The 6,923-nt window shown below is 54.4% G+C and overlaps 1 pseudogene; it reads right to left on the reverse strand.

Moving 5' to 3' along the window:
• Positions 1-811: 811 nt before the first annotated feature.
• Positions 812-1,365, reverse strand: LOC118473468 (uncharacterized; annotated as a pseudogene).
• Between the last annotated feature and the right edge of the window lie 5,558 nt (positions 1,366-6,923).

The following is a 6,923-nucleotide window of genomic DNA, read 5'->3' on the forward strand; positions in this document are numbered from 1 at the left end:
ATCTGAGCAGGGCTAAGCGTTTTTGTAAATCATATTTTGATACTTCATCTGAAGTATCTATAAAGGTATGGATATCAAGGAAGACAATGCATCAAAGGGTTCCAAGCAACTCCTATAAACCTAATGCACATTTCACTAGACTTAAAGTGTGCAAAAATTATTTTAAAACACAAGGAAAGGGGTTGCATGCACCAGGGCTTGCCTGGGATAAACACTACGTTAGTGTTTGTTAGACGACGATCACTTGACGATCATCCTTTGTCTTGGTACTCGTTCAAATTATCCATCTTCAGGTTCATCATCCGCATCACCTCGCGAACCAGTCCACGCTTGGGGTCGACTTGGCTTGTCTTCCGCATCACGCGATTAATTAACGTACCTGAATGGAATGTATTATGCACATGAATGCATATCGACGGAAATATTACAAACCTAAATAGTGTTACGTGATAGCGGATTTAAACACCTAGCGGCGAGGCGTTGAACTATTTTATACGAAAATACTAATTATCGACGTATGACTAAGCGCAATAATTACGTTTCTCGAACCTAACGCAAACATCACTAGCAACAAATTATACACATGAAATACAATTAGCCTAAACACAACTTATCAGTTAATTAATTGAATTTTAAACTTATCCCTCGTTTTATAAATTACACTACATCGCTCACAAAGAATTATTTTAGTTCTATTTTACTCCTCCCATATTTTACATGTCAACAATTACTCAAACATTTCTTTATCATAAATACATACACATCTTTATAATTGATTAAAATATTTTATTATCACACAGACCTACTAATATTCTACTCGGTACACTAATTCAGCTAATTAATCAGAATAGCGAAATAATTTGCCATAGCTGAATCTGGCTCGATAATCGCAAGAACTGCGAAGTCGACGAGAGTTTCGTGACTCACGCAATTTATCGAGCACCTAATGAGCATCGCATTAACACATTAATTTATTTAACGTTTGAACTATTCTAAACACTTCATCAGCTTACCGTTTCAACCGCTGACACGAATCCGCGAGATCGGTAGCGATTTTTCGATCCAGGCAATTTGTCGAGCGCCTAGGGAATATCGTGTTGCTAGATTCGTCTTCACCCGATTCTTGGGATTTCTTGCTGACGCGCGGAACGACGACGACTTTCAGCTGAAGTCGGGAGCGAGCTGGTGAGGTGGGGTTTGAACAGAGGATGACGTGTTTGACAACTCGACGGCAAACGACGTGACGATGAGCTGATCAAACAAAAACTCCACGACGCCGACCGACACATGGGTTAGAGAATGGCGGCTGGCGAAATCCGAGCATGGCAGGGAGCTTCGCAATTTGACGGGACTGTGGCCGAGCGAATTTTATGGCGCGGAATGGGGAAGGACTCGGCAAGCGACGACGCGAGAAGTAAAGCGAGATCGCGGTCGGCCGAACTCTATGGTGCAGACTGCCTCACAGCCACGACAGCTGTCACGACAAGCACGACGTCGCCACACCATAATATCACCACGGCGATAACTCGATGTGCGCACAGGCAGCTAGAGACCGAGCTAGGAATCGCGCGCGAGCTTGACCAAATCCGAGCAGGGAGAAAGAGGAGCAGGGCTGGCTGGAGTCGGGCGCGGCGTTGGAGGTCGACTCAGACGCGCGACGCAGGGGCTAGAGCACCGCTGGCCATGGGAGGGAGAGGCAGCTGAGCCACGCGCCATGGAGGACAGGAGCTGGGCGCGAGTGGATAGAGCAGACGAACGTGACTGCGCGCAGGGGGCTGGCATGGGCGCGGCTGGGCTGAGGTGAGTTGCTCGGCAGGGGAATTTCGAGCTGGGCGAGCGCACGGCACGGGGAAGAGATAAGGAGAGAGACGCGACTGGAAAAATCTACAGACGAAGCGGCGGGGAAGATAAGCCAAACAACGGCAGCTGTACGAAGGCCATCGGCCAGGGAGAGGATTTGAGCAAAAAGAGACGTGAGGGTGAGAGACGCTCATGGATAGAGATTAGGCTGCTGTAGTAGGCGGTGAAAAAAATCTGAGCCGACACAGATAGCTTGGGCGGCGGGAGGATAGGAATAGAATGAGATTTTCTAGATTTTTTTTTACTTTCCGCTTTTTATAAAGAAAATTGCAGATATTTTGGATTATAATTTTTAGCGATATATACTGGGCTGACACGCTATACGGTTACACATTTTATTCTAATGATTTAACGAACTAAATCATTTACCAATTACTTGCTGTCAGTTCTAATTACAATGGTTTGGTTTGTTTTGGACAGGATATAATTGGACCGAATTAAACGGATTTCGGCTTCGGTATTTTAATCTGCATTTAGTTAACGTAAACATGGAGACAAATCTAATTTTTAAGGTTTAAAAGAGGCACAGATGTGTTGGATGAAAACAATATCAGGTATATAATTTAGGCCGAATTTGATTTGGTGAACAATCGCAGGACCAGATAAATTTCTACCAGTTGTTAATATTCGATCATTTGGATTTGTTCAGGCAGGATGTAAACAGATCGAATTAAAACCACATTTGGGTTACGCATATTATTTTCTTGACTTTGAAATAGTAAACTAAATCGGCTAACAATTATTACGGTTTCGGTTGATTCGGGTTCAGTTTATTTAAACAGCCTGCCCCTAGCAGTGTCTCTACCGAATTTGTAGAGATCGCTCGAACAAGAGCGAAATAATTAAGGGACGTTTCTAATTTTCCTTAATCGATTAATTTTAAATTTGTATTTGTTTTAGTTAAATTTAGATGAATTTGTCTGGGATAAAATCATCCGAATGAGTCGAGCTTCCGAATTCGTATTCGCGTGAGCGATGAATAATCACCGAACGCACAGATTTTCAGAACAAATATGTTCCGAACATCACAAAAATTTAGGACGAGCTCAGAAAGATGAAAATAAAAATGATGTCGCACTCGCGACAGACGAAATAGATGCGATATTAAAATCGCGAAAGGCGAAGATGTTTAAAATTTACATCCGATTTATCCACTGATTATGTGCTTAAATCCGTACTCACTGTCGAGCGGAATATAAACACTTGGGGTGTTACAGTCTGCTCCTTCATTGGTACAAGAGATTTAATTCAAGAGCATATAGCATTCAGAGTATGGCCGCTTGTAGAAAGCTGGGAAATGCCGAAGGAGACCATCACTAACTCTAGCGAAGGTGATTTGGTCCGGCTGAAGTATACATTCAGGTTTGGGGATAAGTTCGACTAACCAAATGACGACTGGATGAAATGTATCGAAGCTACAAGTGATGAACAGCTTGGAGCATATTCCAAGACAGAAGATAATGCGCTGTCTGCAGCCTTCGGAGGTCGGGGAAAAAAGAGAATGAATAGAGTTTTTGACGCCATCGGCTTCGTCTACCCCGATTACCGCTACCCGCTGCGGGGACAGGGGAATAAGAGAAAGGCTGCTGCTTCGGCCGCCCCAGTTGAGCCTGTGCCGAAGGGCAAAAAGATGAAGGTTCTTACCCACCGGCCGCGTTACATTGAACCGGTCGTGGTGCCTGAGTTTGGCGGGGAGGCCTCTTCAGCTGCTGAAACAAGAGTGTCGGGGACCATAATTAGGGGTACCCTCAAGACGCCTAATTCTCAGCTGGTAACCCCCATCAGCATAAAGCTGCAAAGGCCTGATGGGTACGATTAAGTCAGGGATCAGTCCACACGAGTGACTCGATCACGCTTCACCCGAGCCTAGCCTCGGCCAAGGGCAGCCGACCTCGAGAGACTTCCGTCTCACCCGAGGCCCCCCTTTTTACGGTGGACACATCACCGGCTCGCCCGAGGCCTTGGCTTCGCTCAGAAGCAACCCTGACTAAATCGCCACACCGACTAACCAAGTTGCAGGAGCATTTAACGCGAAGGTGGCCTGACACCTTTATCCTGACACGCGCCCCCCCGGCAGAGCCGAAGTGACCGCCGTCACTCCACCGCTCCACTGACCAGTCTGACAGAAGGACAGCGCCGCCTGCGCCACCCCGACTACGGTGCCACTCGACAGAGTGAGTCTGACAGGCAGTCAGGCCTTGCCAAAGGCGCCACGGCGAACTCCGCTCCGCCCGACCCCAGGGCTCGGACTCGGGCTAAGACCCGGAAGACGGCGAACTCCGCTCCGCCCGACCCCAGGGCTCGGACTCGGGCTAAGACCCGGAAGACGGCGAACTCCGCTCCGCCCGACCCCAGGGCTCGGACTCGGGCTAAGACCCGGAAGACGGCGAACTCCGCTCCGCCCGACCCCAGGGCTCGGACTCGGGCTAAGACCCGGAAGACGACGAAACTCCGCCTCGCCCGACCCCAGGGCTCGGACTCCGCCCTGGCCTCGGCCGAATGACCTCCGCCTCGCCCGACCCCATGGCTCGGGCTTGGCCTCGGCAACAGAAGACAGACTCAACCTCGGCTTCGGAGGAGCCCCCACGTCACCCTGCCTAGGGCACAGGCCCGCCACGTCAACAGGAAGCGCCATCATCGTTCGGCCCCGAATCGACTCGGGTCACGGAGAACAAGACCGGCGTCCCATCCGGCCAGCTCCGCCGGATGGGCAATGATGGCGCTCCACAAGCTCTGTGACGACGGCGGCCCCCAGCTCTCTTACGGAAGCAGGGCGACGTCAGCAAGGACTCGACCTCTCCAACAGCTGTCCCTCCGCCAGGCTCCGTCGCACCTCCGACAGCCACGACATCACGCCAGCAAGGTGCCAAGACCTCTCCGGCTGCCACATTGGCATGTACCTAGGGCGCTAGCTCTCTCTCCGCTAGACACGTAGCACTTTGCTACCCCCCCATTGTACACCTGGATCCTCTCCTTACGACTATAAAAGGAAGGACCAGGGCCTTCTTAGAGGAGGTTGGCCGCGCGGGACCGAGGACGGGACAGGCGCTCTCTTGGGGCCGCTCGCTTCCCTCACCCGTGTGGACGCTTGTAACCTCCCTACTGCAAGCGCACCCGACCTGGGCGCGGGACGAACACGAAGGCCGCGGGACTTCCACCTCTCTCACGCTCGACTCCGGCCACCTCGCCTCTCCCCCCTTCGCGCTCGCCCACGCGCTCGACCCATCTGGGCTGGGGCACGCAGCACACTCACTCGTCGGCTTAGGGACCCCCCTGTCTCGAAACGCCGACAGTTGGCGCGCCAGGTAGGGGCCTGCTGCGTGCTGACGAACAGCTCCCCGTCAAGCTCCAGATGGGCAGTCTCCAGCAACCTCTCCGGCCCAGGGCGGTGCTTCGCTTCGGGACTCTTGAGTTCATGTCCTTCGACGGCAGCTACGACATGATACTTCTTCCACCGCCGCGCGACAACGACAATGGCGGCCGACAACCCGCCCGCCGGCGGCGGAATCGACGACATCTTCCCCGCGTGGTGGAAGAGCAACATTCGAGCTCGCTCCGTTCTCTCCCCCGCCAACGGAGGAGGAGGCGGGGCCATCAAGGCCAAGCGGGAGGCCGCGCTTTGTTGGCCGTCGAGCGAATCGACGCCCCCGACGCCCCGACGGAAGACACGCCGGACGTCGACCTCGCGTTCAAGACGAAGGCAAGCGCCGTCCCCCCGCGACACGCTGACCCCGAGCAAGAAGACGACGCCGGCGCGCTCGCGGAAAGCCTGCAGGACGTCGCCCTCGTACCTGAGATGACGGTGCAACCAGTCCCCGATGTGACTACGTCACTGCTCGTCGACCAAAAGGTACCGACTAACTCCCATCTTGCGTCATTTCGACTCGGCCTCAACCCGCCAAACGACCTCGCTTTGGCGGGCGCTCTCATTGAGGCGAGTGCAACCCCACTGGGGTTTTGTATGCGGTCGCCTTGGGACCGGTTGACGGACGTCTCGACCTACGGGCCCTCTGGGTCCGAGGAAGATGACGATCCCAGCATCTGTTGGGATTTCTCCGGACTTGGCAACCCCAGTGCCATGCGGGACTTCATGACCGCATGTGACTACTGCCTATCCGACTGTTCCGACGGAAGCCGCAGCCTTGGCGACGAGAGCTGCGGCCCAAGCCGCGAATGTTTCCACATCGAGCTAGGGGATCCCTCCGAAGGCAACCATCTCGGCATGCCGAAGGACGGTGATCTTCCTAGGCCGGTGCCTTGCGCCGACATCCCACGGGAGCTAGCTGTGGTCCCCGCTCCGGCGGGGGGTTACGACCCACAACTCGAGCAAGTCCGCGAGGCGCAGGCCAGGCTCAATGAGGGAACAGGAGCGCTTGAGCCGATCCGTCGGGACGTCGGGCAGGCGTGGGCGGGCCAACCCCTGGCCGGAGAAATACGTCACCTGCCCCAAGGTCTCCAGCACCGCGTCGCCAACGATGCCAGGGTCAGGCCGCCGCCCGCATCCAGCGGGGTTGGTCAGAACCTGGCAGCCGCAGCGATGCTCCTCCGCGCGATGCCGGAGCCATCAACCACCGAGGGTCGGCGAATCCAGGGAGAGCTCAAGAATCTCCTGGAAGGCGCTGCGGCCCGACGGGCCGAGAGCACTGCCTCCTGAAGGCAGGGATATCCCTCGGAACCTCATGCCGCGACTTCCCGATTCATGCGGGAAGCCTCGGTCTACACCGGGCGCACGCGCAACACCGCGCCTGCGGCCCCGGGCCACCTCGGCAACGAGCACCATCGACGCGACCGTCGGGCTCACCTCGACGAAAGGGTGCGCCGAGGCTACCACCCCAGGTGTGGGGGGCGCTACGACAGCGGGGAGGATTGGAGTCCCTCGCCCGAACCACCCGGTCCGCAGGCCTTCAGTCGGGCCATCCGACGGGTGCCATTCCCGACCCGGTTCCGACCCCCGACTACTATCACGAAGTACTCGGGGGAAACGAGACCGGAACTGTGGCTCGCGGACTACCACCTCGCCTGCCAACTGGGTGGGACGGACGACGACAACCTCATCATCCGTA

This window comes from Zea mays, chromosome 9, assembly GCF_902167145.1.
Source record: "Zea mays cultivar B73 chromosome 9, Zm-B73-REFERENCE-NAM-5.0, whole genome shotgun sequence".
Classification (NCBI taxonomy): Eukaryota; Viridiplantae; Streptophyta; class Magnoliopsida; order Poales; family Poaceae; genus Zea; species Zea mays.